We start from the raw sequence: 10,408 nt of genomic DNA on the forward strand, positions 1-10,408 counted from the left end.
AAAAAAAAAAAGAAGAAGAAGAAGAAGATAACAGGAAGGGAAAAATGAAGGGGGGGATATCAGAGGGGGAGATGAACCATGAGAGACTATGGACTCTGAGAAACAAACTGAGGGTTCTAGAGGGGAGGGGGCTTGGGGGAGGGGTTAGCCTGGTGATGGGTATTAAAGAGGGCACCTACTGAATGGAGCACTGGGTGTTATACACAAACAATGAATCATGGAACATTACATCAAAAACTAATGATGTAATGTATGGTGATTAACATAACATGATTTTAAAAAACATTAAAAAAACCACTTTAAACATTTCACTACACTCTCATTTGCATGGTTTCTGACAAGGAGTCCAATATAATTCTTATAGGGGTCCCTCTATAGAGAAGTCCCCCATCCTCCTGACTTCTTTCTCTGTCTTTGGGTTTTTGTAGTTTGAATATAATATGTATAGGTATAGTTTTTTGGTGTTTATCCTGCTTGGTATAATCTGAGCTTCTTGGTTCTGCTACTTGGTGACTGACATTCATTTGGAAAATCCTCAACATTATTACTTCAAATATCTCTTCAGCTCCTTTTTCAGTTTTTCCATCTGTTATTCCCATTCTGTGTGTGTTGCACCTTTTGTAACTGTCCCACAGCCCTTGGATATTCTGCTCCATTTTTTCATTCTTTTTTCAGTTTGGGAAGAGAGTGTTTGCTTTGATAGTATCCTATTCATTCTTTATGACGAAAATTTGATTCTTATATTTCAAATTCATAGTCCTAACCCCCAGTATCTCAGAATGTGACTCTATTTGGAGACAGTGTCTTTAAAGAGATAATTAAGGTAAGATGAGGTCACTATGGTAGGTCCTAATCCAGTATTACTTGTTTCTTACAAGAAGAAATGAGGACACAGTTACAGAGGGAAAGCAATGTGAAGTCACTGGGGAAAGGCACTCATGTACAAGCCAAGGAAAGAAGCCTTGGAAGAAACCAACCATGCAGATACACTGGTCTCAGATTTTTAGCCCCCAGAATTGTGAGAAAAATAAATTTCTGTTGTTTAAGCCACCCAGTCTGTGGTAATTTTATGGCAGCCCCACGAAACTAATCAAACACCAACCAGAGGATGTGCCCAAGGGCCCTAAAAGCAAGTTTTTTCCAATGTACGTTCATATACCTACATTGCAGCACCAAACTTTTATTTTGAAACCATTTGTTTTCTCTTTGGCTATGTAGAAATAAACAGGGAAAGTAATAATAAGCAGGGAAAGTTAGACAGAAATGTCTCTGCCACCATACAGATTTCACATGGCTCAAACTGTGGGCTGCTTCTTGGAGACTGGGAATTTTTATAATCCCCAAATAATACCAAGGTCAAAGCCAAGTCCATGAGAAGAGCTGTGGGGTTATGCATCGCCTTATGGTATCTCATCATTTTCAAAGTCTCACAGGGACTGGCCCACATGCCCAAGCGAAAAGGGGAATCATGTATAGAAGGCTAGGTGATGAGACTCAGGAAAATTGCAAAGAAGGATTTGTACTGACTATTTTTGTTTGAGCTCTAACCTGTAGTCCAACTTCAATTCTAAGCTCAACTACCAATGAGAGGAAGAAGCCAGACAATTCACTTCACTCCACAAGAAGTACCAGTTTTCTCATGTGTGAAACAAAAGTATCAATCCATTAGCCAACCTCTGAGGCTTTCGTTTTTTATTTTTTTAAAGATTTTATTTATTTATTTGACAGAGAGAGACATAGCGAGAGAGGGAACACGGGCAGGGGGAGTGGGAGAGAGAGAAGCAGGCTCCCTGCTGAGCAGGGAGCCCAACGCGGGACTTGATCCCAGGACCCTGGGATCATGACCTGAGCCGAAGGCAGATGCTTAACGACTGAGCCACCCAGGCGCCCCATCTCTGAGGCTTTTAATAGCTCCCAAACTTTATAAGTAATAAAAGCAAAGATAATATCCAGTAAGAAAAATCTGTGATGACAGACTTAAAAGAAGCTTGAGTCACTCTCTCTATGGCATCCCCATGACTTGTACAAGTCTGTATGAAAATAACCAAAGGCAAAGCAGTGATCTCACTGCAGTGTAAGTTAGGCAACTGAAGTGATATCAGTGAAAATGTCAGAATAAGAACCTCTGAAAATTTACCCTCTCATAAAAGCAATGAAAAAATAATGGCAAAGACTGTCAGAACCAACTTTTTCGCAGCTCCAGATATTAAACAAACACTTGTAGTAACCCAAGGACTATTTATTCAAGGAAAAAAATGGCTAAACAGTCATAACAGCAGCAAGCTTTTTGGTGTTTTCTTTTTAAGATTTATTTATTTATTTTAGAGAGAGAGGGAGAGAGAGAATCTTCAAGCAGACTCCCCAGTGAGCACGGAGCTGGATGCAGGGCTCAATCTCATGACCGTGAGATCATGACCTGAGCCGAAACCAAGAGTCCAATGCTCAACCAAGTGAGCCACTTTATGGTGTTTTAACCCACCCTAGTACCTAACTGCTGTGGGAGACAGTTTGGCGATTCCTCAAAAAGTGAAACATAGGGGCGCCTGGGTGGCTCAGTCAGTTAAGCCTCTGCCTTCAGCTCAGGTCATGATCTCAGAGTCCTGGGATTGAGCCCCACATCGGGCTCCCAGCTCAGCAGGGAGTCTGCTTCTCCCTCTCCCCCCTCCACTCATGCTCACTCTCTCTCTCTCTAACAAATAAATAAAATCTTTAAAAAAAAAAGTGAAACAAAGAGTTACCACATGACTCAGCAACTCCACTCCTAGGTATATACTCAAGAGAAGTGCAAACATATGTTCAAAAAAAATTTGTACACAAATGTTCACAGCAGCATTATTCATGATAGCCATAAAATGGAAACAAATCAAGTGTTCATCAATTTATAAGTGAGTAATAAAATGTGGCACAGCTAGCTGTGCAAGGGACTATCACCCATCCATAAAAAGAAATGAAGTATTGACACTTGCTGCCACATGGATAAATCTTGAAGACTTTGCTAAGGGGAAGTAGTCAGGCACATGATATGACTCAGTTTACACAAGATGTCCAGTATAGGCAAATCCATAGCTACAAAATGTGATTAGTGGTTTCATCTTTTTGGATTAATGAAATATTCTGTAATTAGTAACGACAGTTGCACAACCTTGTGGCTGCACTCAAAATCACTGAAATGTACACTTTTATTTTTTTTTTGAGAGAGAGAGAGACAGAAAGAGAGCATGCATGGGAGGGGAGGGGCAGAGGGAGAGGAAGAGAGAGAATCCCAAGCAGACTCCACACCCCGCAGGGAGCCCAACGTGGGGCTCAATCTCACCACCCCGAGATCATGACCTGAGCCAAAATGAAGTCAGACGCTTAACCAACTAAGCCACCCAGGCACCCCTGAAATGTCCACCTTAAAACGATGACTCTTACGGTACCTTAATTACATCTCAACAACAACAACAACATGCAAGTAAACCAAATACTATTAAGGATTCAAAAAGACTGACCTTAAGCATGGGGCAAACCAGCCACATCAATAAGAATAAATAGAACACCAGCACTCTGATTTTGACACATATTCTCAATCTTTCAAAAGACCAATGGACTGTTTCCAGTAAAGCATTTTCATTTTAAGCTTCATAATAAGCTGGTCCATTGTTGTCATCATTCCTTGCCTGACATGTGATTTTATTTTATTTCCACAACATAGTAAATTTTGATAGATCACAGTAATTTCAATCCATGAGGAACTTTCAACTGTAGGAGTGAATTAGAAAGATATTTTTATATTGCCTATTTAAGATAACAGGTCCTAGCACCATGCTTCGGGCAAAATACATCAAAAGAATGAACTGAAGGTTAAGTTTCCTTTTAGATCTCAATTTTTATAACATCACAAAAATTCTTGCCTAAAAGCAATCCAAATTATTCAACTGCAAGATACTCTACATTCACCTCATTCAGCCTGAGGGAAAGAACAAAGTCAGTAGCTGGAGACACTTCTAAGGTTGAAGCACATTCATCTTCTCCTTACACCTTTCTCCGTCACCAATCCCTGAACACGACACTGGTACCCTCAGAGAGAAAAATGCAAGGAAGAACTCTCTGAAAAGTTTTCTGTGATGGCGCATTTACAAAGGTAAATCTCACATGAAAAGAAGCAATAAGAAATTCAAGTCGGGCGCCTGGGTGGCTCAGTTGGTTGAGCGACTGCCTTCAGCTCAGGTCATGATCCTGGAGTCCCTGGATCGAGTCCCGCATCGGGCTCCCTGCTCGGCGGGGAGTCTGCTTCTCCCTCTGACCCTCCCCCCTCTCATGTGCTCTCACTCATTCTCTCTCTCTCAAATAAATAAATAAAATCTTTAAATTAAAAAAAAAATAAAAAAATTAAAAAAAAGAAATTCAAGTCATGAAATTTAAATACCATGTCCAACAATTATTGCCATTTTACCCTACCCAAATCAATTAAATTTAACTCTCTCTCCAAATTAGTGTTAGGTAGCACTGAATCCCAATTTGATTTTTAAAAAAATACTTTGTATACTTGCTTCTATTTTATTTTTTTTATAATTTTCCTCATCATTTACTTAAGCAAATGAATTTTTTATTTTTTATATTTTTATATGAATTTATTTTTCTTAAAGATTTTATATATTTGATAGAGAGAGATAAAGAGAGGGCACACAAGCAGGGGGCGGGGAGAGGAAGAAGCAGGCTCCCCACTTAGCAGGGAGCCCCACTCGGGGCTCGATCCCAGGATCCCCCGAGATCATGACCTGAGCCAAAGGCAGACGCTCAACTGACTGAGCCACCCAAGCGCCCCTCCTTGTTTCTATTTTAAAAAGTGTCTTGCTGTGATTATGAATGAAATGTGGGAATGAAGTGTGGTTTGTCGGCCTCTAATGCTGTTTATGACGGAGCAGGGTTGATACTCAATTTCAGAGGGCTCTGTGGGGATCTTCACCTAAAAGGGTTTATCTACTGAACTACCCAGACATCCTCATTACAAGATAATTCCAAATACAAAGGAAGTCACTGGCACATTATCCAGGAGCTACTTGGATGACAAGTTTCTATTTAGTTGGGTCTTCCAGGCATCAATCTGTTCTGTGCAGAGCCTGGTCTTTCACACACACACACACACACACACACACACACACACACACACACACACCCCACTGGGGTTGTGTAACACTGTGGTCCTGCTTAATAAATGCTTCTTAAAAAAATATTATTGGGATATAACTGACATATAAAAAGTTATACACATTTAATGTATACATCTTGATGAGTTTGGACATTTGCATGTACCCATCATACCATCACCACAACCAAGATATGAAACATAACCATAACCTTCCAAAATTTCCTTGTGTTCTTTTGCGGGTTTTTTGTCTGTTTGTCTGTTGCTTATTTGGGGGTTAGAACACTTAATATGAGATATATATTCTTCACATATGTTCAACTTCACAATGTCATATTGTTCACTATGGGCACAACATTGAATAAATGTTTCGTGACAATGAACATGACATCAGGTACTATTGTCAATGTTCATTTATTTACATAATCAATGATTTTGTATTGACCACTCAATTTGTGCCAGGTCCTGTCTTGGCACCGGTGACAGCATGATGAACAGGAAAACAAGGCCCCTGACCTCATGCAGTTTTACATGTAAGTGAAGAGGGGGAGAAAGTAAACACAGCATACATAAACAAAATCATCTCAAATAGCGGTAAGTGCTATGGAGAAAATACAGTTGAATAATAAGATAGGAAGTGACCAGGCAAAACAATGTACAAAGGTTCACTAAAGTGCACAGGGGAAATGGGCAGCTCATTGGGCCGTCCTGCACCTGCAAAAACCAAGGGAGCTCCTATACAGAGAATATTGTGGAAACATGACATATTCCAATAACGGATGTTTAAAGGCCAGGTAAGGAATCAATGTACCAATAAAAACATCCAACTCACATCAGGTTTACACTGGGTGGTCTGCTTTAAAAAGTCTCGCCTAGGGCGCCTGGGTGGCTCAGTCGTTAAGCGTCTGCCTTCGGCTCAGGTCATGATCCCAGGATCCTGGGATCGAGTCCCGCGTCGGGCTCCCGGCTCCGCGGGAAGCCTCCTTCTCCCTCTCCCACTCCCACTCCCCCTGCTTGTGTTCCCTCTCTCGCTGTGTATCTCTCTGTCAAATAAATAAATAAAATCTTTAAAAAAAAAAAAAAAGACTCCCCTAAGATTTGGTGGGTATACCTTTATACATACGTAGCTCCAGCCTGTTTCAGCTTTCGAGATTTTATTTATTTATTTATTTATTTATTTATTTATTTATTTGAGAGAGAGAGAGCCTGCGAGCACATGCAAGCGGAGGGAGGAGCAGAAGGAGAGGTACAAGCAGACTCCATGCTGAGCACAGAGCCTGGCAGAGGCCGGCAGAGCCCGGTAGAGCCCGATGTGGGGCTCAATCTCACGACCCCGAGATCATGACCTGAGCCCAGATCAAGAGTCGGTGGCTTAACTGACTGAGCCACCCAGGTGCCCCATCCTGTTTCAGCTTTTTAAAAGGTGTTTGCCTAGGGGCGTCTGGGTAGCTCAGTCGTTAAGCGTCTGCCTTCGGCTCAGGTCATGATCCCAGGATCCTGGGATCGAGTCCCACATCGGGCTCCCTGCTCAGAGGGAAGCCTGCTTCTCCCTCTCCCACTCCCCCTGCTTGTGTTCCCTCTCTCTCTGTCTGTCAAAATAAATAAATAAAATCTTTTTAAAAAAAAAAAAGGTGTTTGCCTAAAGACTAGCCACAATTCTGATATTTAGCACTGAGAAAAAGCATACTTTCCAACTTTGTCTGGAAGACAGAATGCAGAAACTATAAATCCTGAAATGTCTCACAGAGCTGATATCACCTTCACACTCAGAAGTAGGAAAAGGGATGCAATTTTCCAATCAACAAATGAACAAGGTCAAAATGCAATTTGGGAGTGAACAATGGTCGTTGCAAATGGTCTAGCTATAGATTATTTACAACCATTTCTTTCAAGACAGCTATCTTAATGCTTCACATGATATTAATTAGGAAACAAACCTCTGAATTTATACAATATCTTTCATGTACTTGATGTAATTTATAAACAGTAATTTATAAAGTTTGTACAATAAAGTACCTGCAAAACTGAGGCAGGAGTGTGATGCTCCTTGCTACATGTGAGAAGCTCAGCGTCTTCAGTGAAGTAGCCATATTCATTTCAAGGGCTAATGGTTGGGCAGAAAGATGGAGAGATGGATGCCAATTCAAGTCTCCTCGGGCATCTTCTGCAATACTGCAGCAGAAAACCTAGGTCAAATATTCCAGTTTATCTTTGTTCTTGGTCCTGGTCCATTTGAGCTCCTGTAACAAAACACCCCTTGTAACTAACAGACATATACTTCTCACAGTTTTGGGTGCTGATAGTCTGAGATCAGGGAGCCAGCGTGGCCGGATTCTGGCAAAACCCCTCTTCGGGGTCACAGACTGCTGACTTCTTGCTGTGTCCTCACCAGTGAAGGGGTCTTGTCGTTTCTAACACACTGGCCAGAGATCAGTCACTAAGTTTTCTTTCCAGGATAACTCTAACCCATGTTCACTCATAATACCAGAGCTTTGGGGGACATAATTATTATTTTTAATATTTTGCCTTGTTAATTTACAAGAGGCTGAAGTGAAATATGTATTATTTGAATTGGACTGTAACTGTTTATCTCGGATTTAATTGATCTCTGCTCTGATTACCAACAGAGAAGCAGCTCCTGTTTGGTGTCCGTGTTGGTCTCCTGCCTACGTTCTGCAGTCTCTCTGGAGGGCTGCAGCCAGAGTCACCCAGCCCAGGGGGGTGTGTGAGGACACATGCATTGAAGGCTGCGCACAGTGCTCCACAGGGGACAAATAAAACAGTAAGTCTCCAATTTGCACTTATCTTAATTAATAAATAAGAAAGAAGTTAGGCCTCTAATATTGACTTGGGAGAACAATCCTACTGTTTCTGTGTGAAATGGCAGTATGTCAGACTTGAAGAAAGAATGCAAGTTCACTGCCGTGGTCGAATTTCTTGAAGTGATCAAGAGAACATTGAGACTCAGATGTCTTCCATTCCACTTAAATTAGCTCCACTATAACATAAAACAGGGATCTAATCAGACCTGATGTATAATCTGTAAAAAATTCAAAATTGTCAAAGTCTATGTCATTATTACCACAAGCTGCATAGTTTTATGCATATTTTATAATCTGCATCATATGTCTACATAGTGCTACATATGTGTATATATATATGTGTATGTATAAATATATTGGATGTTTACTAAAACTGCATTTATTATAAAGGCTGTTCAGCCAAAGTAGTTTAGAGACTCTAGTCTAAAACACCATTTTAATCATATTAATCACTTAACTGATAACTATGTTTACTCTCCACTGGCTACAAGGTATAATCTGAGCCCTTATGTAGCAAATCTGGCCCTTCATGCTGTGGTCCTGGTCCCCTTCCTTATCCTTATTTCCTATTGCTCTTTTATTCCTGCTAATTGCATGGACCCACTCCATCTTCTCTGACCTGGTTATGATATTTTGAATATCTATCTCCTTCTACGTGATATTTCCACTGTTGGGGACGGACTGTTATTTGCCCCCTTCTCCAGTGGAAAATTTCTACACATCTTTTGCACCCTGATAGATGGTCACCTGCTCTGTGAAGAATGCCTCCTTGGTCACTGGGGGTCCACATCTATGTCTCCCCCATGCAGACAGGAGCCCTCTGAGGCAGGAAACACATCTTATTCTTCTCAGCACGTCAGGAATGAATGTTAATCAGTGCCTTCATAAATATATCTAAATCCACTTAGACGTGGAAACCTACCCTTAACGACTGTAATATTTCTCCTACTGGGTCCCAGGAGATTGTCATAGTCAATCTATGACATGTATGATTGTAGGCAAAATATTTTTATAAATTTTACACTGAAGCAAAAATTCCATGATAACAGATATAGGAATAAAGTAGAGCTCAACAAGACAGACTTTTGTACCCAAACTAATACCAAATATATAATTTCATAGATCTCTTAAAAGAACTTCTTTGTACTAGGCCTTTTCTGAAAAGCATCTCAGTTGTACAACAGCGCCACCTAATGGTAGACTTCAAAACACAGTAAGTCTATCCTGTCTTCATGGTGTCAAAAATACACAAAAAGACCTTAGCTTCCGGCCGTGGTGGAATAATGCGGGATGAATCTGCCCTTCCTCCAGGGGAAAAAAACAGATAAAATATACCACACAACTGTTTGCAAGACACTAGATAATGAACAATTAAGGACAGGAGTCCTGTGAAACAGGAAACAGTTGTTCCCAGATTGCTGCTTTGAAAGAGATCCCAGGCCACAGGCAAGGAGAGGAGTGGGGGGGATGCTGACTTATTAATGAAAATGTGTCAATATTTGCTTATCAATTGTAACTGTGTCACACTAATGCAAGATGTTAATTATAGGAGAAACTGTGTTTTTAAGAACTCTTTGTATTTTATGCTCATGTTTTCAGTAAACCTAAAATTGCTCTGCATAGTGCGTGTGGGCAAGGTGTTCGGAGCTCTGGGGATACCCCTCGGCACCTAAATAAAGTTGTTTGAAGAAAGAGCATTAGTCAGGGTTTACTGTATTTGTCCCTCTCCCCCACCTCGGCTGAGGTCCGCCTGGCTGCCCAGCACTCGTTCGATTCCAGGCATAATGCTCTCGATGTTCTCTGAAGTTAATGATATTCTGGATGTGAGGTGACTCTGCAGTGGCCTCATGTCATATTCATGATGATCTGTGTCCTGCTGGTCCTGGGGCCAGTCAGTAGCAGCACATCCAGAGCACCTTAGACCAGACCCAGCTCCCCACTCATTGCTGTGTGCGGTGGCAGTTTGATAGTCAAGGTCGGATTTTTCATTATCAAGATCTGACTTAAAAAAAATAAAAAGATCTGGGGCGCCTGGGTGCCTCAGTCGTTAAGCGTCTGCCTTCAGCTCAGGTCATGATCCCAGGGCCCTGGGATCAAGCCCCGCATCGTGCTCCCTGCTCAGCGGGAAGCCTGCTTCTCCCTCTCCCTCTGCTGCTCCCTCTGCTTGTGCGCTCTCTCTCTGTCAAATAAATAAATAAAATCTTTTAAAAAATAAAATAAAAAGATCTGACTTTATACAGAGACAAAGTGGACACTGGATGGGGTGTCTGGGTGGCTCAATCGGTGAAGCGTCTGACTTCAGCTCAGGTCATGATCCCAGGGTCCTGGGATTGAGCCCCCATGTCAGTCTCCCTGCTCAGTGGAGAGCCTGCTTCTCCCTCTCCCTCTGCCGGCCGCCCCTCCTGCTTCTGCTCTCTCTCACTCTCTCTCGCTCACTTGCTCACTCTCTCTCAAATAA

General features: G+C 41.6%; 1 long non-coding RNA gene across 1 annotated transcript in view; it reads right to left on the bottom strand.

Annotated features, from left to right (window-relative positions):
• The window catches only part of LOC145717523 (uncharacterized), a 17,091-nt gene extending 7,002 nt beyond the window's left edge, over positions 1–10,089 (bottom strand). The window contains exons 1-2 of the long non-coding RNA XR_014140797.1: positions 7,145–10,089; positions 3,492–3,741 (exon numbers count right to left, since the gene is read on the bottom strand). This is a non-coding gene — a long non-coding RNA (uncharacterized LOC145717523). The remainder of the gene's footprint in view (positions 1–3,491; positions 3,742–7,144) is intronic.
• Between the last annotated feature and the right edge of the window lie 319 nt (positions 10,090–10,408).

The sequence above is a fragment of the Leptonychotes weddellii genome, chromosome 16, assembly GCF_054177405.1.
Source record: "Leptonychotes weddellii isolate Sample4059 chromosome 16, ASM5417740v2, whole genome shotgun sequence".
Lineage (NCBI taxonomy): Eukaryota > Metazoa > Chordata > Mammalia > Carnivora > Phocidae > Leptonychotes > Leptonychotes weddellii.